This window comes from Rhinoderma darwinii, chromosome 5 (assembly GCF_050947455.1).
Source record: "Rhinoderma darwinii isolate aRhiDar2 chromosome 5, aRhiDar2.hap1, whole genome shotgun sequence".
In the NCBI taxonomy this organism is placed as follows: Eukaryota; Metazoa; Chordata; class Amphibia; order Anura; family Rhinodermatidae; genus Rhinoderma; species Rhinoderma darwinii.
In genome coordinates this window covers 299,115,926-299,138,629 of record NC_134691.1, presented here as the reverse complement: position 1 = coordinate 299,138,629, position 22,704 = coordinate 299,115,926, and the positions used below count along the sequence as shown (strand labels likewise).

The window sequence follows — 22,704 nt, the reverse complement described above, 5'->3', positions numbered from 1 at the left end:
ACTGTTATTAGATTGTGTGTACGGGACTGAGCTTATCATTTTAAAGGCTCACATTTGGGGTGTGTTCAAACAGGTAGGATATGGTAAGAAAAAGTCCTACAGCGTATCTCATCTAGAACCTGCAGGGAATTCCTGCCGAAAGTCTGCACCAAATTGTTCCGGGTGCCGAGAAAAGAAAACAATACTTACCTCACATGCATTGCCATAGCAACACCTCCTTGCTCACCACATCTTGTCTCCATGCAGCCTGGCCTTCTGTGATGACGCTGCCAACCATGTGACCACTGCAGTTTTTGATTGGCTGCAGCAGTCACATGAGATGAAACCGTCATACCAGGAGGCCAGCAGCACAGAGAACAGCCGGGAGAACAAGGAGCTGTAGCTATGGCAACGTTAGTGAGGGCAATATTGACTTTTATTCAATTTAAACAGAAAAAAAAAATTATGTTTTTGCTGCGGATTCGCAACATTTGCTATTTGTTGCAGATTTTTACCTCCCCATTGCACTTAACAGGGAAAATCTGCAACAAAAGTGCAATCATTCCGCAGGGTAAATTGACACGCTCAAAAATCTGCACTGCAGGTCAATTTATGTACGTTTTGTCAGCAGATTTTTTTGTTCAAATCTCATTGACTTTGCTGCTACTGTAATATGCTGCAGGTTTTCGGTCAGCAAATTTGGTCGGAAAATCCATAGCAAATCTGCCCTGTGTGAACATAGACTTACTGGTTTATTGTAGGAGAAGAATAAGGGGGTCTATAGTGAGCTATTGGGGACACCAAGAGGCCCATTTGCGGTTCTGCTGTCTATGTCCGCCCATGAGTAGACAATTAGCAAAATGTACGTCTGTCAAAACATATCAAAACTAAGATTGTTCAACAACCAGACATTTCACTTACATCAAATCCTTAATCGCATATATCTATGGTCTCTTATACCAAACCAACTATCATAAAGACTGCAGAAGACCAACTATAATTTCCACAACACTATTTCCTATATAATTCAGACGTTACATAACATTGGGAAAAAAAAATACAAACTTGAATATTTTCCAGAATTTTCACTTCAGACCACCTAAAACCACAAAAACTTTCCATGCCATAAACTGGAAATTGTTAATACCGATCTTCTGTTTAATTAAGAAGGGGAATTGATTCTGAATATTATTGTGATTATTAGTATTATATGTAGCATGGATTTCCAAGTTAACTTCTAATTGCAGATTTAAGCTTACAAGTCTAAATGCAAAATATAATGTAAAATGCATATGCTTCTGCTTAAATGTTCTAGAGTTCACAAGGAACAAATGAACTACTGCAGATAAAATATGTGCACCCCCTTGAATATTGTTTATGTGATTACCCATTTTCTAAGATGAACATTTATTGCAGTTAAAGGCTGGGGCTACGCAAACTTTTTCAGAACATGACTCTTCTAAAACAAATGTCGCATTTGCACAAAAAGTCTTACCCATGTGACATGAACATCATAGATAAACACTTCTGCTTCTTTCCATATGAAGTAATTTCTCATGTAAAAATTGCAAGTACATGTAAATAAAACACAACATTCATCTATACTCAATTGAGCGACTTTTGTTAGAAGGGTTCTGCCACAATGAGATGATCACAGGGTACCATGCTGCTGGGACCACCAACGATCATCTGTAATCTGTCAGGAAATCCAGGCACAACTGTTCAATGTCCCTGCAGCGCCACTGCAGGAGAAAAGTAGCATTGCACAGTTTCCATTGTAGTTTATGGGCTGTCTGCGTAATGCACAGACTTATCAGGTCCTCCAGAGTGTGAGATGCTCTTTGTAGCCATAGATGAAGGTTGTGAATGGGATAAATATGCCTCAGAATTCCCTTTTAGGGCATGACCAGACGTGGCGGAATTGCTCTGGAATTCCGCAGCGGACAGTCCGCAGCGGAAATCCGCAGCGTACACGTTTCTCCATTGCTTTCCACAGCTTTTTAGTTGGGTTCGTTTAAACGTTGCAGACAATTCCGCTGCGGAGCATAGGCTGCGGTGCGGAATTTGGTGTCCGCAGCATACACTGACTGTTGCGGACGTGTAGCGGACTTGTTGCGGACTCACTGCGGAATTTCTCCATTGACTTCAATGGAGAGTCATAATTCCGCAATGAAGTCGTCCGCAGATGTTATGTGTGCTGCGGAGCGTATTGGTTTTACTAACATGATAGTTCTTCATTCTGGCTGGATCTATGTATTTCTAGGTCTACAGCCAGACTGAGGAAGTCAATGGGGCTCCCGTAATTACGCTTGACTACGTGTGTGCATCCGTAATTACGGGAGCGTTGCTAGGCGAAGTCAGTAAATAGTCACTGTCCAGGGTGCTGAAAGAGTTAAACGATCGGCAGTAACTGTTTCAGCACCCTGGACAGTGACTACTGATCACAATATACATCAACCTGTAAAACAAATAGAAGTTCCTACTTACCGAGAACTCCCTGCTTCTTCCTCCAGTCCGGCCTCCCGGGATGACGTTTCAGTCCAGGTGACGGCTGCAGCCAATCACAGGCCAATCACAGGCTGCAGCGGTCACATGGACTGCCGCGTCATCCAGGGAGGTCGGGCTGGATGTCGAAAGAGGGACGCGTCACTAAGACAACGGCCGGGTAAGTAGGAATTTCTTTTACTTTTACTAGGGAAAGGGCTGTCACTTCTCTCTATCCTGCACTAATAGAGAGAAGGGAAGCCCTCTTCCCCTCAATACGCAACGGCTAGTCCGCATCAATTTAATGCCCATTTTAGGCAGAGCCGCAACAGAATCTGCAACGCAGATTATGTGCGGCATTGATGCGGACAGTGTATCCAGAACTCCGCCACGTCTGGTCATACCCTTAGGGTATTTGAAAATGGGTTTTCTAAATCAACAACATTAACCCCTTAATGAACATCACTATAATTGTACGGCGCTAGCAGGAATCCTCATAGGACCAGCGCTGTACTATTACGACACTCTAGTTGTGTGGATACTTTTACTATGCTCGCACGATCAGAAGCCGTACCACGGCTTTAATACACAGCCATGGTCCTGCCTCAACTGGATATAACTCTAATTTAGGCAGTTTAGCCAACTCGATGCCAAAGTCCATAGTGACCTCGGCATCTAAGTTGTTTAACAGAGGAAGGGGACTCGCTCTTTCATTGGCGCCCCGTGATTTGACTACAGGGTGCCGATTGGTCACCATTGCAACCGGGGGCCTAACAAAGAATACGGTAGAATACTGGAGATGGGACCCACATCTATCAGACATTTATGGCATGCTATAAATGTCTAAGATGGGAATACCCCTTTAAGGCTCAATATAGGACAGTCCTTAAAGTGTTAATGATCATTATCATTTATTACCTAAAATTATTTTCTCTTCAAGATACTTTCAAAACGGTATGAATGTTCTGCCACATCTATATCATCTACAGGTATACTGTACAGTACATTGGTGCTGTCATTTGTGCATTGTGAGAAACCAGCTGAAATAATTATCAGACCTGTTAATCCATGTTCCTACAAATATCAAAATAATGACATGAATGAATGAATGAATGAATGAATGAATGAACAGGAAGGTGACAAAATCATCATCACAGCATTTGTGTTACTTTTCTTAGTTCAATTTACTTTGCAATGAAGTAAAAATTGACTAATTTAGGGAATATGTCATGAGTGGTATGAGGTGACTGCAGCTCTTCTTACCAATGTGCCATACATTTATCTTACAAAGTGCAGTGGTAAAAGCATGAGTCACCTCAATTAGATGCAGGAAAAGGAAAGTAGTCCTATGTCACTACAAGGTACTGTACACAGTGAAAGCAGGATGACATGTGGTTAAGGCCTCGTTCACATCTGCGTCAGGCTTCCGTTCATCGGTTCCATTAGACTTTTCCGTCAGGGGAACCCATGAATGGAAAGCCAACCGGAAATCATAGCTTCCATTTGCATTACAATTGATTTCAATGGTAATGCTTCCGTTGCAAATGGTTTTACCTTGTCTACGTTCCCTAAGGTTTCTGTTTCTTTAGCAGAAACAATAACGCAGTCGACTACGCTATTGTTTCGGAAAAAAAAAAAAAAGAAATCTTATGGAACGGAGAGAAATGGAAACTATTTGCAATGGAAGCATTACCTTTGAAATCAATGGTAATGTAAACAGAAGCTATGGTTTCCGTTTGGCTTTCCGTTCATGGGTTCCCCTGACAAAAAGGTCTAACGGAAGCCCGACACAGATGTGAACGAGGCCTAAGATGAGCATTTGGATGCAGAGATGGAGTAAATTCACTTCACTTCACACACAGAACCACATTTTCTATTGCTGTCTAATAGTTAGACAGTGTAAACTTAGACGGGGCAAGCACTAAATGTGCCAAATTTATCACAGTGGTGCATGCTGCACGATTATTTTGGCGCATCTTGAATGACCTTTTAGACACTTTTCTCTGCCTTATACCACTTTTGTTTTGGGTTATTTTGTGCCAGAATTTTGTGCCAGTTTTTTTTTTGCGCACATTGACGCATTTTAAGCTACACCCCTTTCCCGTTAAGCCACGTCCCTTTTCTAAACACTTTTCAAAAGTGTCTAGTGAGGCGAAAAAACGTGGCACATTTTTCAACACTTTCTAGACCCAGACACAGTAGATCTTCCCTTATGTGTTTCACACACAACATTTTGACGCCCTATCGTTAGTATTTTTTTAAAGGGGCAAAAATGCTGCAGCCAGATATTAGTTTAAAGTCTATAGTAAAATAGGAGAAAATCTATTTATATAGCATTTCGTTTTTTTTACTTTTTGTAGCATTTTTGGGATCAGTGGAAATGTGTAGTAACATGCGTTTTATGTGACATTTTTAGATGCATTTTTGGTGGTGTTTTTCATTTGGTGTCATTTTGTACAGGCTTTTGTCCTGTTCTATCAATTATTAAGTAAAGAACAACATGAATTCTCATTGTATACTGAATGACAGCGATGAACTGCTCACCTGTAGGCGACAACAGTATAAATACACATCATTTTTTAGAATATTTTTTTTTCATAGGCTTATGTATAGAACAGGATAAATGCCTATACAAAATAACACAAAATATAAAACATCACCAAAAATGCATGCAAAAACATCATTACAAAACTTTGCCATACATTTCTACATGCATTTTTTTCATGCAGTTTAAAACGCCTGACAAATACCAGACAAGTAATCCAAGTTGCATAGGAGTTGAAGATGTTTCACTAGGGACTAATAAATAAAAATGTTACAAACTAAATGATCGAATCACACATAAGGTATATAAATTCTGAATCAACAAAGTAAATGTATAATTGCAAATCTATTGATCAATTCCAAAAAAGCATTTCAAGTGCAAAGAGGGAATCAGGTTAAAGATAGGGACTGTCCCTCCAAAACAGGGAACTGAGCTGCACAACTGGCAGCCTTGAACTTGATAATTGTCATTAAATCAAATTCATAGAGCTATCAATCGATTGGTTGAGTCTTAGAACTCTTAGAGCTCTTTAGGTATATTGGTGTAAATTATTGGCACATGCGGTAAATGACTGGCATTCCAGTAAGAGACATTACACATTATCTATGTATTTGCGGCACTTTAGTAGTTTCTGTTGATATGTCCTGAGTTAAATTAGTTAACTTGTGTGAATAATTTTGTAATTGAAGTCATGAATTGTGTATTATTTTCTGTTCACACTTCACACTGTTCTGTTCGCACTTTACACATACTTCATTTCCATCAGGTTTCTGTTCCGCTTTGATGGCCAAAATAGTGTAGTCTTAGGCTACATTCACACGTAGTGGATTTGCTGCCAATTTTTCGAAAATCCGCTGCAAAATACAGTAGCAGCATAGTAGATAAGATTTGAACAAATCTCATCCACATGCTGTGGAAGTTTTCTGCACAGAAATTGACCTGCATCAATTTCTGCTGTGGAAAGTGCACAGATTTGATACAGATTTTCCCCATTGAACTCAGAAGAAATCTGCAAGAAAATCCTATTGTTGCGGATTTTGCTGCAGATTGTCTGTGGATCTGCAGCAAAATCCGCATTTGCAGATAGTTTAAAATACGTTTAAAATAAGTAAAAAAAAAAATTAAAAAAAAATATATATATATATATATATATATATATATATACACTCACCTCCCGTGGCAATGCTTCCCAGGTCTCTCGCCAGTCTCTGCACACCCGGCTTCCAGCAATGACATGTCACAGGCTGCAATGATCAAATGGCAGAACACGGGAGTGCCAGGGGTGAGTATAATGTTTTTTTTGTTTTTAGACGCCCAGCTGTTGCGCTTTAGTGCAGAGTTGCCTCTGCAGCTTTCTTCAAATTTCCTGCCAATATTTTAGGCTGCAAATCCACTACGTGGGAATTTAACCATATGAAGGACCGTAAACAACCTATTATAAGTTGATTGGATCAGTCAAAAAACTGATTTTTGATATCTGTTATGTATCCTGCAAAAACAGTAGACAAGACGCCAGTGTGAACAAACCAAAAAAGTCCTGCACATGGAGTAATGAACAATGTCTGCAAGACGCCAGTGTGAACAAAGCCTTACATGATGTTTCCCTGTTATAATAAAGAACTGACATTGATATACAAAGACCATCTTGATAAATAATTGTTAACACGTGTGGACTGGCTGGTACTAGTGACTTCAGAAGCTCGGTTTGTGTATGGTGAACAATGTCCTTCACGCCGATGTATAATGTAAGGCTGGGTTCACGCAACCTATTTTCAGGCGTAAACGAGGCGTATTATGCCTCGATTTACGCCTGAAAATAGGACTACAATACGTCGGCAAACATCTGCCCATTCATTTGAATGGGTTTGCCGACGTACTGTGCCGACGACCTGTAATTTACGCGTCGTCATTTGACAGCTGTCAAACGACGACGCGTAAAATGACTGCCTCGTCAAAGAAGTGCAGGACATTTCTTTGGACGTTTTTGGAGCCGTTATCTCATAGACTCCAATAAAAACAGCTCCAAAAACGGACGTAAAAAACGCAGCGAAAAACGCGAATTGCTCAAAAAACTTCTGAAAATCAGGGGCTGTTTTCCCTTGAAAACAGCTCCGTATTTTCAGACGTATTTGCAGTTAGGGTATGTTCACACGTACACGTCTGTTACGGCTGAAATCACGGAGCTGTTTTCAGGAGAAAACAGCTCCGCAATTTCAGACGTAATGGCACGTGCAGGCGCTTTATCGCTGCGTCCATTACGGACGTAGTTGGAGCTGTTTTTCCATGGTGTCAATGGAAAACGGCTCCAATTACGTCTCAAGAAGTGACAGGTGCTTCTTTGACGCAGGCGTCTGTTTTACGCACCGTCTTTTGACAGCGGCGCGTAAAAAAAATGACCGTCGACACAGAACATCGGAAAGCCCATTCAAATGAATGGGCAGATGTTTGCTGCCGCTTTGGAGCCGTATTTTCGGACGTAATTCGGTGCTAAAACGCCCGAATTACGTCCGTAAATAGGGCGTGTGAACCTAGCCTTATCGTGTGCACATACCCTTAGACCCCTTCATTTGTGTGAGAAGTGAGACCTGTGAGTCCCCTCAACACTGGACCCGTTGGCATGCCACAATTGTCTGATTGCTCAGTTCTAAACCTTGTGCAAATGTTACAGAATTTATTGCAGAATTACTTTATAACATGACCTTTAATTTTCAGCAAAATCTAAAATTTATTTGTAAAATCCATATCCACTAAATTAGGAAATAATTTGTAAAAGAGCTTATCTAGCGCCTTCTGTAAAAAAAACAAGCATATGTTATTGTTTCATCTAAACAGTCGCTTACAGGCCTTGCAAACAGCAAGGGTTCCATATGTTCAAAAATACAAACTAAGGGTATGTGCACACACACTAATTACGTCCGTAATTGACGGACGTATTTCGGCCGCAAGTCCCGGACCGAACACACTGCAGGGAGCCGGGCTCCTAGCATCATACTTATGTACGATGCTAGGAGTCCCTGCCTCGCTGCAGGACCACTGTCACGTACTGAAAACATGATTACAGTACGGGACAGTTGTCCTGCAGCGAGGCAGAGACTCCTAGCATCGTACATAAGTATGATGCTAGGAGCCCGGCTCCCTGCACTGTGTTCGGTCCGGGACTTGCGGCCGAAATACGTCCGTCAAATACGGACGTAATTAGTGTGTGTGCACATACCCTAAGATCTCCAAAAAAAAAACCTCAACCCATTCATACATGTACGTCATAGTCAGGAGGGGGAAGCATGGGGTGGGCTCTGGAGTTGATCTCGCTACATACACATCGGGTGTTAGCTGTATAACGAGACTTAGATGTCGTGGTGAAAAGCAAATATGGCATCTAAACTGTTAGACATTCCACTGTCACCCCATCGACACTCCCCCACCTCCCGTGATGCGATTGCAGGGTGCGGATGGGTTGTCATGGCGGACAGGCAGTGCCGCATCTACCATTAGGCGATGTGAGCCGACAGCCTCCGGCGGCGCAGCCCAGCTGAAAGTGGGGGGCGGCATTTTGAACCAGAGACGGACTGGACCGGGGGATTATTTTACTTAGCAGACGTGCCCGTCTGTGAGAACACTCTTGCTCCTCTCTGACGCTGTATGAAACACGCGCCACCAGAGAGGAGCAGGTCTGCAGGAGGAGCGGCCCTCTCCTCAAGCAAGTGACCAGACGAATGAGGTGAGCGGTGGACTGCTGTGCATACAAGCTACGTCCTCTCCCTCTCTGTCCCTTTCCTCTGAAGCAGTCGGTGCAGAGAAGAGGGGGAGGGGAGAGTTCACAGCCTCAGCATCTGCAGAGAGAAAGCTCCGTGTCTAGTCCTCCCCTGTGTCCTTCTCATGTGCCCTCCTCCTCTCCTGTGTCACTCTTCTGTGTCCCCTTGCTTCCCTCTACTCTGCCCCCCTCCTCTCGTGTGCTGTGTCCCCCTATTTGTCTAACAGACCAGCTACTTCTGCAGCTGGTTATATCTGCTGTCCTGGGATGCCTCTGCTGCTTCAAGAGACTGCATGAGAGATCCTACATAGAAGGTAAGTGTGTGTATGAGTGTGTGTGTGTGTGTGTGTGTGTGTGTGTGTGTGTGTGTGTGTGTGTGATTCTCGTCTATATATGAGACTGTCTGCATTAGAGATCCTACATAGAAGGTAAGTGTGTGTATGAGTGTGTAAATGTGCGATTATATATATATATATATATATATATATATATATAATCTGTGTGTATGTGGAAATATGATTCTCGTGTACATATGATACTGTAAGGACATTCACACATTGTAGTTTTGCAGCAATAATTTAGAAACTGTTTTTGCTGTGCTTTTGTGTAAATAGTGGGAAACTGATGTGTAGAGTATATAGTGTATATACTGGTATTGTGTGTGTAGACTGTGTAGCAGTATTGTGCGTAGTGTATGTTGCAATATTATAGGCAGTGGCGTAGCTATAGGGGTCGCAGCGGTCGCAATTGTGACCAGGCCCCGAAGCCAGGGGGCCCGCAGCCCCCCGCACCACATCAATAAAAAGTTACAATAGTAACTCGGGCCGCAGGCCCCTGTTACTATAGTAACTGACGGTACTTACCCTCCTGGTTCCGGAGCGCAGTGGAGGTCCTGACGTCACAGCGCTGTGCGCAGTGCATGACGTCACAACGCTATGCTCCGCGCGCAACATCGTGATCCTGGATAGAGCTAGGACAGAGCTTCCGCAGCGGCTGAAGAGGAGGGTAAGATTAATATCCGTCTGCTGAAGCTGATTGGCGGGGTCTGACTCCTGGGACCCGCCAATCAGCTGTTTTGAAGGGGCCGCAGGGTTCGTACGAGAGCTGCTTCCCCTTCGTTCCGGTTACACTGTGAATCGGTGTCGGCGATTCACAGTGTGAGCAAGTAAGGGAAATGAAGGGGAAGCAGTTCTCGTACGAGTGCTGCGGACCCTTCAAAACAGCTGATTGGCGGGTCCCGGGAGACGGACCCCGACACATCAGCTATTGATGGCCTATCCTGAGGATAGGCCATCAATGTTTAGGGACTGGACAAGTCCTTTAAGCCTACGATGTAGCAGGTTTAGAGGGTCCATGAGACAGGATCACAGATTGTGTGATGCTGTCTGCAGGGCCCTGTATCTAAGCCAATCACATGGTAGGCTTAGATACATGGCCCATGTGTGATCCTGTCTGATGGGCCCTGTATTACTGTATAAGATTACTGTCTGCCTGACCCTGTATCTAAGCCTACCTTGTGGTAGGCTTAGATACAGGGTCCCACAGACAGTATAACACATGGGCCCTGTATCTAAGCCTAACACATGTGTTACTAATAGTTTTTTGTGTGTTTTCTTACACAAGATTTTAGATTCCAGGACTACTTCGATGACGGCTTTTTTTATTATCAATAAAATGGTTAATGAGGGTTGTGTGGTTTATTTTTATTTCAATAAAATATTTTTTCTATGTCTTTGTGTTTTTTCTTAAACTTTATTACTACCGCCTTAGTAATGGCCGCCGGCTGAGTGACAGCGTCCATTGCTAAGGCGGGGCTTAGTGTTAGCCGGTGCTGAGGCTAACACTAACCCCCTTTATTACCCCGGTACCCACCGCCACCAGGGGTGCTGGGAAGATCCGGGTACGATCCAGTACTTGACCATCTGTAGTGATGGTCGGGCAATGGGGCGGCCGCAGGCTGTGTAAGGCCTTATACAGTGAGCCTTCCCACCCTGGTAATGCTAGGCTGCTGCTGCTTTATTGTATCTGGCTGGTTATGAAAAATGGGGGGGACCCCACGTCATTTAAAAAAAAAAAAATACAAAATAATTGGAAAGAACGATGTGGGGTCCCCCCTAATTTTCATAATCAGCCAGATAGAACACAGCAGCAGCAGGCAGCATTACCAGGGTGGTAGGGGCCACTGTTTTTGGCCTTCTCCAGCCTAATACTACGAGCCTGCGGCCGCCCCGGTGTCTGGCCGTCACTGCAGATGGTCGGGTATTGGTTCATACCCAGCTCTTCCCAGTACCTCTGGTGGCGGTGGGTACCGGGGTAATAATGGGGGTTAGTGTTAGCCTCTGCACCGGCTAACATTAAGCCCCACCTTAGTAATGGAGGTTGTCAATCAGCCAGCGGCCATTACTAAGGCGGTAATAATAAAGTTTAAAAAAATCACAAGCACATAGAAAAAATATTTTATTGAAATAAAAAAACACAACCCCCATTAACCATTTTATTGAGAATAAAAAAACGCTGTCATTGAAATTGTCCTCGAATCCTAAGTCCAACAACCGAACCTGTAAAAAAACACAAACACACAAAAATAATCAGTAACACATAAAGAAGCAAAATTATTATTCTTACCTTTCCTGGGTCCAGCGCTGGAGCCGCAATGTCAGCGTGCTGGGCCCTGTATCTAATCCTATCATGTGTGATACTGTCTGCTGGGCCCTGTATCTAATCCTATCATGTGTGATACTGTCTGCTGGGGCTCTGTATCTAATCCTATCATGTGTGATACTGTCTGCTGAGCCAATGTATCCTATCCATAGTTTATAGGGTCGTAGTGCTATACACACACACACACACACATTTTTTGGGCCAGACACATATATATTGGGGCTATTTCCCCAGTCACTGTGGTTATGGTGTGGTGGTATTATTCAGTAACAGTATGGGGGTGTTATTCAGTCACTATGTGGTTATGTTGTGGTGGTATTATTCAGTATCAGTACAGGGGTATTATTCAGTCACTATGTGGTTATGTTGTGGCGGTATTATTCAGTAACAGTATGGGGGTATTATTCAGTTACTGTGTGGTTATGATGTGGCGGTATTATTCAGTAACAGTATGGGGGTATTATTCAGTCACTGTGGTTATGGTGTGGTGGTATTATTCAGTATCAGTACGGGGGTATTATTCAGTCACTATGTGGTTATGTTGTGGCGGTATTATTCAGTAACAGTATGTGGGTATTATTCAGTAACAGTATTGGGGGTATTATTCAGTCACTATGTGGTTATGGTGTGGTGGTATTATTCAGTAACATTATGGGGGGTATTATTCAGTCACTATGGTTATAGTGTGGTGGTATTATTCAGTAACAGTATGGGGTATTATTCAGTAATGGTATGGTGGTATTATTCAGTAACAGTATGTGGTATTATTCAGTCACTATGTGGTTATGGTGTGGCGGTATTATTCAGTAACAGTATGGGGGTATTATACAGTCACTATGTGGTTATGGTGTGGAGGTATTATTCAGTAACAGTACGGGGGTATTATTCAGTCACTATGTGGTTATGGTGTGGGGGTATTATTCAGTAACAGTATGGGGGTATTATTCAGTCACTGTGGTTATGGTGTGGGGGTATTATTCAGTAACAGTATGGGGTAATATTGGTAATGTTGGTGTTACAATCTATGTAAATTACTGTGGTGGGGGCTCTGGGGAAGCGTGAGTGCGGCAGCAGATGATCAGGCTAAGAGACAGTCTGCAGAGTGGCATGTGATGTACTTTGACATGTAGGTGAGACTTACGTGTGGGATGTGGGCCCATAACTTGTGTACAGCCCAGGGCCTAAGATCATATTAATCCACCACTTGCATCAAGTCAGCACAGGCAGACCACTACAATACAGCAGGTAGAGCAAAGAAACCAGCCCAGGACGTGCCGCTTCAAAACAGCGCTAAGCGCGATCCGTCCTGGACTGGCCTGAATGTAATTGCAGAGAGTGACGCCGCAAATGAGACTGGCTGCCGAGGAGAGATATGGGGCAGTGCAGGACAGACTGTACTATTTGCACTGCACTGATTGGCAGTAAGAAGAATTCTTTAAATATTTTCCATACTTCAAACAGCACTTTAAGGCCCTGTTCACACAGAGTTTTTTGCAGGAGGAAAATTCTGCCTCAAAATTCCGTTTGAGATTTTGAGGCAGATTTTGTCCCTTCCTGCAAGTCGTTTGCCGCATTTTTCACCGCGTTTTTCGCTGCGTTTTTCGCTTGCGCCCATTGAGTGCTACGGGCAAAAAACTCAGCGAAATACGCTTTCTCTGCCTCCCATTGATGTCAATGGGAGGTCAGAGGCGTAAACGCGTGAAGATAGGGCATGTCCCTTCTTTTACAGGAGGCATTTTCAGCTGTTTTTGACGAGTTTTGCGGAGCGGTTTCCGCGCCAAAAAACTCGTCAAAATACTCCATGTGAACAGGGCCTAACAAATAAACATCAAATGTTTTCCTATTTAAAAAATTTATATATTGCGTGTTTGTGTAAAGCTAGTAATATGAAAACTCTGATAGATTTGGGGGGGGGGCGCCTTTTTATAGTCCGCCTCAGGCAGCAGAGGGGCTAGGTTCACCCCTGCGGACAGGGCCTAATAAAGGCCCCCAGGTCTGACATTTTACTACTTCTATTAAGCCCTCGGCATAATGGAAAAGTGCCAATGAGATATTATACTGCAAAACAGAAGTGTTGGTCTGTATTTTGTATTATCAAAACGATCAAACAATCGCATATTTAAGTCCCCTAGTGTGACTAAAAAAAAGTAAAAAGATAAAGTTTAAGAATGCATAAAAAAAACATTAAAAGTAAAAAAGACCTTTCTAATTTTATGTAAAATAATGTAAAAAAGAAACATAATTAGTATCGCTGTAATGATCTGAACTATGAAAATATAATTTTATTGTTTTTATAATGTGAACGCCAAAAACACAACAAAAAAAAACACCTTGGCTGCCAAAAAAAATTAAAAAAAGCTATCAAAAGTCATATGTAACCCAAAATTGTACCACTAAACACAACAGCTCAGCCACTGCTCGTCTGTTTTCATAACTCCTATAGAACATAAGGGAGGGAGCCGCGCACATGCGTGTCCACTTCTTCACTTAGTCCCTGTCTGAAATCGGCAGCCAGCAGCCCCATTACCAGGCTAATCAGGATTGGATGACCCACGTTCTCGATATAGGTGTAGGTGCCATAAATGTCTGAATTGAGAATAACCCTTTAAGGGGTGAAAGGACACTAAACAGAGGAAATACAAAACAAGAAAAACTATTCTAGCAATTCCTTCTTTCATATCCTCCTCTCATCTGATTCTATTTGTCTCATATTGTAAGCAAAACAGAACAACATAAAATAATCTTATCCATGTGCCCCAGGAGATCATCTATGTCGCTCCACCTTCTCCTCACAAACCTGTCTGGTTGTAAGACAACTGGCTGCAGCACGAGCACCCCCCCCCCCCCCCCCATGCTCCATCTGCAGTAGGACACAAGGATAGTTAAGTCCAGCTCCTCAGCTTTATACCAGCAGAAAAAGGAAGAGATTAGCAGGAAATTCACCCCTGTGTTCTGGACAAGATTTCTAAAAGACTGTTTGTTTCAGGAACATGCAACAAAACATACAGAATGACAAACAGTGGAGGCAAGTTCATCTGCCTGTTTACTTTTATAATTTATTTTTAGGTTTAGTGTTTCCTCAATGGGGTTGTAATGACGGGGGTAGGGAGAAGACAGGTGAGCCCTAATCTACCCGCCACTCAGTCCCTGCCTACTTACAACTGGGCGACGGTCCCTGCGCTCAATATGTGCACGAAAGACAAACAGACAAGGGTACACGGAAGCTAAGGGAAATGGGGCAGGTGCCCACGGAAAGACCGTGAGCAACAAGAGTAGTGAACGAGCCGAGTAAAACCAGGAGTGTACGAGGTAGCAAACGCAGAGCAGGAGCGTAGTCAGTAAAGCCAGGGTCAAAATGAAGCAAGGTCAATAATGATAGCAGGAGCAGCAGAGCCAGGAAACAGGAAAGAATCACAGGCAGAGACAAGCAGGAAATGAAGGTATAAATAGATTGAGGGCGGGAGCTAGAACCGTCTGGCCAGGCTGTGATAGGTTCTCCCACTCCTGAGCCTACCAGCCTGAGTGGTAGCAGATCGAGTCACTCTATCAGACTTAGGAGCAGGTGCAGACTGATTACCCACGGGGCGTCGACACAGAAGCTGTGTCTGGCAGATCCTTTACAGGGGTTGTCCAGAATTAGGGTATGTGCACACACACTAATTACGTCCGTAATTGACGGACGTATTTCGGCCGCAAGTCCCGGACCGAACACAGTGCAGGGAGCCGGGCTCCTAGCATCATAGTTATGTACGATGCTAGGAGTCCCTGCCTCTCTGCAGGACAACTGTCCCGTTCTGTAATCATGTTTTCAGTACGGGACAGCAGTTCCACGGAGTAGCAGGGACTCCTAGCATCGTACATAAGTATGATGCTAGGAGCCCGGCTCCCTGCACTGTGTTCGGTCCGGTACTTGCGGCGGAAATACGTCCGTCAATTACGGACGTAATTAGTGTGTGTGAACATACCCTTAGAAATAACAGTCTGCTTTTTTTTCCCCCAGAATCAGTGCCACTCTTGTCCATGGGCTGTGTCTGGTATTGCAGCTCAGCCTGTTCACTTGACTGAGAATAAGGTTCAATGCCAGCCCCATTTAATGAGAACAACTTTTTGCTATTTATCAACACTTAGTGATAATTGATAAACAACCCTTAGGGTCCATTTACACTGGCCAACTTTGGCCGTAACAATGAGCGCCAATCAACGAGACAGCTTGTTGATCGACGCTTGTCTGCTCATTTCACAAGGAGCTATTATCAGTAATGTATGGGGACGAGCGCATTTCTATCATCTCGGCAGCACGAGATGTGCTTCCGACAACGATAATATTTTCTGCTGCAGAAACCATACAATCAGCCGATGAACGAGCGTTTGCACAGGCCGTTCTGTGATTGCTTGTTTGCCTGATAATTGTGTAAAAGGGCCCTTAGAACTTTGGACATACTCTCCCTTGAAAAGATAAGGGAGGCTCAGCTAATGAGTCTTCTCTGCCTGATCAATATGTTGATATAAACCCTGTAAATAAAGTATACCTGCTAACACCAGCGCGGGATATTTTATATTTACTTAAAAAAGCATATGTTCTCGCCAAACAAATGTTTATTAGGAGATACTGTCTTGCATGGTACCTCATAAAGATGATCATACATGATGCTAAATTGCCCAGATGGCAGGAAGCAATTATTTTCATAACAAGCTAGAGTCGGCTGAATAATGAACATTTTAGCAAGATAGCATCTCATCTAGTGTTTCCCCAACCAAATCATTCTTTGATAAGGCAAAGCACAAAGACTCATTTACTGTACCTTGCTAACTGTGCTAATCCTATAGGTGTGCTGAAGAAAAACATGTTTCATTTCACAAAGCTCAGATAATGCATCTGCACTCTATTTTACAGCTTGTTTTTAGGTAATAAAAAATAACTAGTAAAATATAAAAATATTTACATTATATCAGTGGCGTAGGTAGCGGGGAGGCCCTGTTCCACTAAGAAGGTGGGGCCCGCCGCTCCAGCCATGACTCCTGCCGCGGCCACATTACAATATTCATCAATCTAAAATTGCATGTGCAGAAAAGGGCTACGTGTGAGGAGAGGATGAGCAAGCACCCCACCCAATAGATGGATGGCTACAGGGATGATGGGGTTTATATACAGGGATAATGGCTGGTATATACAGGCATGATGGCCGAACTAGTGGGTCCCATCATCTCAGTGGTCCCACCGCCCCCCCCCCGCTACCTACGACACTGATACAATGTAAATATTTTGATATTTTAGCATTATCTTTTTAGTATCTAAAAACAAGCTGTAAAATAGAGTGCAGATGGATCATCTGAACATGGTGAAATTAAACATTTTTCATCAGCACACCCATAGGATTAGCACAGTCTACTAATGTTTTACTCCAAATTGACAGAATTGTAAAAATTGAGACCTGGCTACAAAAGGTGCTTAGACTTGTTGGACAGATTTTGTCTACTTTGGCCACCCAAATGATGGGCAAAATTAGACATTACCCTTTCACTTAACCCTCAGATTGGGTAACATTATATGGCTCTTAAAGGGGTTTCTTCCCTTTGGAAAATCCCTTTTTATTAGTAAGAGTCCTTAGAAATAAACTGATCACTGGATGCCCAGCTACTAAGACTTCCAAGCGGTCAGATGTAATTTGCAGGGAAATGTAGAAGAAAGTGTTAAATTTCACTGCAGCGCCACCACAGGGGAAATGAAGAATTACACAGTTCCTTGAATTACGTCCTCCAAAGAGAGAGATGTAGTCAATCTTTGATCAGGTTAATTGATGGAGGTCCTGAATGAGGGATTCCCCTCTATTAACTCTAATAGGGTATTTGAAAATGTTTTCTTTTAATCCAGGCAACCCATTCAATGTCTAGCACAAGTTGGCATTCTTAACTTGTAATTTGGTGGTGACCAAACAAGATTGATATTTATATTTATCAGAGACATATCCATTTAACTAAAACAAGTCCAAAAATGCTTTGGTTCATCAGCCAATCGGAATGAAGTTATCCTACTGATTTGTGATGCTAGCTTTGAAGTCAATAGGGTTAATTTGTGTATTTTTTTGTAAACCTACTGTAAGAGTTGTTTAGCGATCAGGCCCTCTGAAAATTTTTGCTGCTAAATCTATTATCACTTTTTTTTCATTTTAGAATATGAATGTTGTTCATTAAAAGCATCTGTTTTACGTTATTTAGTTGTCATTTGAAATTATTTTGAAGCTCTTGCAATAATTTCCATAGAAAGTCACATAGAAAGTTATGCCTATCAGTGCTGCTTCATATTGTAGTCTTTAAAGTAAACGGTAAGAATAGGACTGAAATTACCGAAACAAACCTCGAGTGACACAAGTTAATTATTCATTTCTAATTTATGTTTCTAGGGTTTGTTCTTCTTTAAAGATGGCTCTTGCTATAACCTTGGAGACCACAGTTTATTTGCTGTGAGTCTGGGATGCACACATGTAAATTAATGTAGTCATACAGCAATTAGTAGCAGTTATTAAATTAAATGTTTTGCTAACACAAAGTTATTTGTGTTTGTGATTTACAATAAAGATGCAGCCATACCCCAGATAGCACAGGCAACATCTTCTTATTAGAACACTTTATACTGATTTATTAACTTGAATCTTTCCATCTCTTCGGTGGTCGTATATCTCCAAAAAACAAGACTTTACTGAGTGGTATAACGCTCCAAAGGTATTTTATCATAATATGTCAAATAAAAATATAATGATAAAATACCCTATTGACCCTCTTATGCAATTAATCATTCTAATACATCTGAATACGGTAAAATGCTGTGTAAATGTGTTTACCCCTATAATGCATATTTTCACCATGATTGGCTTCTAATTAAAAAGGCTCTGTCACCAGATTATAAGTGCCCTATCTCCTACATAATCTGATCGGCGCTGTAATGTAGATAACAACAGTGGTTTTTATTTTGAAAAACGATAATTTTTTAGCAAGTTATGGGCAATTTTAGATTTATGCTAATTCATTTCTTAATGCCCAACTGGCCGTTTTTTTACTTTTGACCAAGTGGGCATTGTATAGAGAAGTGTATGACACTGACCAATCAGTGACCAATCAGCGTCATACACTTCTCTCCATTCATGCCCATTTGTACTCAGCACAGCGAGATCTCACATACACCCACATCAACTTTACTCTAGTGTCTTGAGAGTGAATAGACATCGCCTCCAGCCAAGACGCGATGTCTATTCACACTCCTGACACTTCGGTAAAGTTTATGTGGGACGTAATCACAGCACTGCATGATCTCGCGAGATCACGCTGTAAATGACAGCATGCTAATCGTTTTTCAAAATAAAAAACACTGTTATCTACATTACAGCGCCGATCAGATTATGTAGGAGATTATAATCTGTTGACAGATCTTTAAATATATTAGACAAAAAGAACATGAGTAAATACACAAACCAGTAGTTGCCTAAAGACACATTTTAGATTTTCCCTTACGTACTGCTTCTTTCCGGTTTAAAAGAAATTAGATAAAAGATTTCTGAAATATATCAGTCTTGAAAGTTTTGCCAAGCCATGTCTATGACTCTGGGACTCCATCAAATAAAAGTGAGAGCCAAGACTTGCAACAGTAAGGAATCTTTGAGGGGTACAGTGATGACTTGTTCTATAGACGTACGTGTCGGTAATTGCAACTGTTTTGACAACACAAGTCCCATAATCTCTGGTGTCAAATGACCACTAAAGTGTAACTAAACTTAAAAAAATTGACATGTCATAGTGATATGTCAGAAGTTTTGATTTGTGGGGGTCCGAGCACTGAAACCCCACCGATTGCTAAAACAAATCAGCAGAAGCACCTGGTGAGCGCTGTGCTGATTCTATTCTGATCGGCTTTCCTCGGAGCAGTGTATGGGCTCAATAGAAAATCTAATGACTAGAAACAAAAGCGGCACAGCGCTCACCTGAGAGCTTCTGCCGCTTAGTTTTAGCAATCAGTGGGGGTCTCAGTGCTTAGACCCCCACAGATCAAAACTTCTGACATGTCAAAGGTTTTTTTAACAGTTTAGTTACCATTTAAACAATAAGATCACTGTACCAACAGACACACATGGTGGTGGTAGTGTGATGGGGTGGGGATGCATTATTGCCTTAGGACCCTTAGGTTACTTTGCCATTATTGAAAGATCCAAGAATTCTGCATTGTACTAAAAAAATTCTTAAGAACAATGTCAAGAACTGAAGCTAAAGTTGGGTTCATACAATGTTTCATAACATAAAAAGCAAGTCTACTTCTGAAGAGCTTAGGCAAAACAAAATTACAATTCTGGACCGACCTAGTCAAAGCCCTGAATTTAACCCCATAGAAATGCTTTTGTATGACCTGAAAAAAGCCGTTCTTGTGTCTGAATGAAATTGTATCCCCTCTTTTCTAAACAAAGAAGGTTAAGCTACATTTACTGTGGTTCTTAGCTTTTTTTCTTCAATGTTTGATTTTTCTTTACGTAATCATATAATATCAGCACCACACTGGGTATATGCCGCAAATGATCTAAACAAACAGAGATGAGTGCTCTGTATAAATTCAGTACAGGAGCCTAGTTGTGCGGCTCCTATTACAGTGAACAGGATCATAACGGTAGCACCTGTACTGACATTGACAGAAAACGGGCACTGTTAGGTTATGCTCGCACGTAGCAAATCTGACCCAGATTCCACAGTGAAATCCATCCAAAAGACCGCAATCTTGTTGCAGAGAAGAAAAGGGGAGCTTAGAGGATTACATAAAAAATACCATACTCACCTCACCTGGCACTGCGGTAGCGAAGACTCTCTGCGCCCCAGCTGTTCTGCATTGACGTTTCATCCCATGTGACACTGTAGCCTGTGATTGGCTGCATCGGTCAACTGGGAAAAACATCATCCCAGTATGGCGGGCTCAACACAGACCAGCCGAGGGAGTATTCGCTACAGCAGCACCAGGTAAGTGTGGTCTTTTTTTTATGTTAAAGTTGAAAAATGTTTTTTTTTTTTTTTTTCAGTTGTGATTTTTGTTGCAGAAATGCAGCTATTTTGAATTAAAAAAATCAACATTTGTTGCTTCCCTATTAAACCATTTCGCAACATAAATTGATATGCTGAAAATGAAAATATCTGCACCGCAAGTCGATTTCTGCACAGAAATGTTCTGCAGCGTGTGGATGAGATTTGTTAAATTTCATCTACTTTGCCGCTACTGCAGTACGTTTTTTTTTGCCTGCAAATGGTACAGAAAATCTGCAACAATTACGCTACGTGTGAACATAGCGTAAATGTGAACCTTCACTAGAACATTCCAATTATTCACACTCCCGGATGGGTTGGAGCATTTCCACAAGTCACAATATTCAGCTTTTTTTTGCACAAAACAGGTACAGAAAAAATAGTAGACAAGCCAGATTAACAATAACAATACCAGACAATGTAACAAAACAGCTTTATAATTTATTAGGTACAATAATCTCATATATTTTGTAGTAATCTTATTGGTTCACAGAGCACTGATCATCCGAGCACTGTACAACTTAAATGATGTATGTGACAATCTACCTATACATTGTACATTTAGAAAACATGTTCACTTTTATGAATTTTTACTTCTATACAATATATATTTTTCAAAGCTTTTAATTATTTAATCTATTATTTTTAAATTTGTGGGATTTTAGATCCAATTATATATTGCTTTGATTTGGAGCTATGCTTATTAATACTTTACGTAATTACCGTAGGTATTAGATGTCTTTTTAAGTTGAAGGTTCAACATTTATCTCACTTCACACATATGTGACCTGTAAATTATACTGACTATACAAAATATTCACAGGAGATTAAAAGATAAGTGATACTTCGGGAGAATACACAAGATATTAGACTCTAGGGGATAGTGCGTCTTGCCCAAGATCACATAGAGGACACATTATAAAAGTCAGTTTTTCCACTCCTCTAAACCAACCTCTAATGATTTCAGCAAAGCTACTCCCAGGCTCTTCCTGTCTCAGATGTCTTGATATTGATTTGTAAAGAATCATCAGCGGTTGGTCCTTTTGCTCTTAGGAGAAACATCATTTGGCAGCAAGCTACATATCTTGGTCAGATCTGCTCCACTAAAGACATCAATGAGTTAATAATAATTGAACAGTCCTACTGAAAGTCCATTTTCAGGTCATTTCATGTGATTTCTGTGAGTGGACTTGTCATTTACATACAAAAGCTATAACAAATCCCACATTTGTACTGGGTAAATGCTGCTTCACTAAAATTGAGCAAATTGAAGAATTTCTAAACTAGTAAGTTAAAAGGAAGGTGTCATGATTTTTTTATATAATTATATTGCTTTTATATAATGTAAACAAAAATTGTATTTATGTTGTCACTTTCAACTTTTTAATGTATTAATACTTCTCTATGGGGGCTGCCATTTTTTTCATCTCTGTACGTGTCGATTAACGACACATACTAAGATGCTATACGGCACATATAATCCCATAAAGAATGCGAACGGGAGCCGTTCCATTCTCAGAAGCGTGCGCCGTCTGTGTGTGAACTGCGCATGTGCAGTTCCCACACAGACCAGAACAAAGCTCGTTCGTAGAGCGAAATCCGGCACGATTTTCATGTGGAACGGAAGCCGCTGCAGGACTGTAAGATGACGACTTCTGGCCGCGGCTTCCGGCCATATGTTCAACTAAGTGAAGGCGCAAGGAAGAGGAGAGTAGGCGGCAAGAACTTGCTAGATGAGCGGAGGCAGGAGCAGGTAATTTATGTTCGTGTATGATGTGTGACTGTGTGATACTATCTGAAAATCGCGGCACACAGTGTAGGCGGTTTGAAGACATTCAAACCCCTCCCCCGCCTGGCACTAGCCAGAAGAAGGGAGGGGGGATTGTGTGAGGACACTAGAGGAGAGTGTGTCCACCCCAAATTTGCAGCAGAAATCAATGAGGTTGCTTTACCACAGTGACCATGCTTTATAATATTTTCTGACTTGTGAAAAAAATTGAAAAATTAAAACAATGTGTAATCAGTTATATACTAATTGTTTAACTGAAAAAAAAATTCTAGCGACACATTCCATTTAAGGTCATCTGGTCAACATTCCTCAGCAGGGCCAAGAGCACGATTGCCCTTACACCTTTTATCTTAATTTAGGTTTACCACCTGGGTCTGTAGACTCTAGACTTGGCAAACAATCACTGGCTGATCGTATGTAGCTTACTATTTCTGCATGCTCACA

The 22,704-nt window shown here is 41.7% G+C and overlaps 1 protein-coding gene and 2 long non-coding RNA genes across 6 annotated transcripts in view; 2 read left to right on the top strand and 1 right to left on the bottom strand.

The window, feature by feature from the left end:
• LOC142652004 (sodium channel protein type 5 subunit alpha-like) overlaps positions 1 to 22,704 on the bottom strand; it is a 358,710-nt gene that overhangs the window by 269,523 nt on the left and 66,483 nt on the right. The gene's annotated exons all lie outside the window — the stretch shown is intronic.
• Positions 1 to 22,704, top strand: part of LOC142652005 (uncharacterized) — a 94,166-nt gene that overhangs the window by 36,669 nt on the left and 34,793 nt on the right. The window lies entirely within an intron of this gene.
• LOC142652007 (uncharacterized) lies at positions 279 to 6,628 on the top strand. The gene is made up of 3 exons (XR_012847759.1): positions 279 to 392; positions 6,202 to 6,290; positions 6,510 to 6,628. It is a non-coding gene; the product is annotated as an uncharacterized LOC142652007 (long non-coding RNA).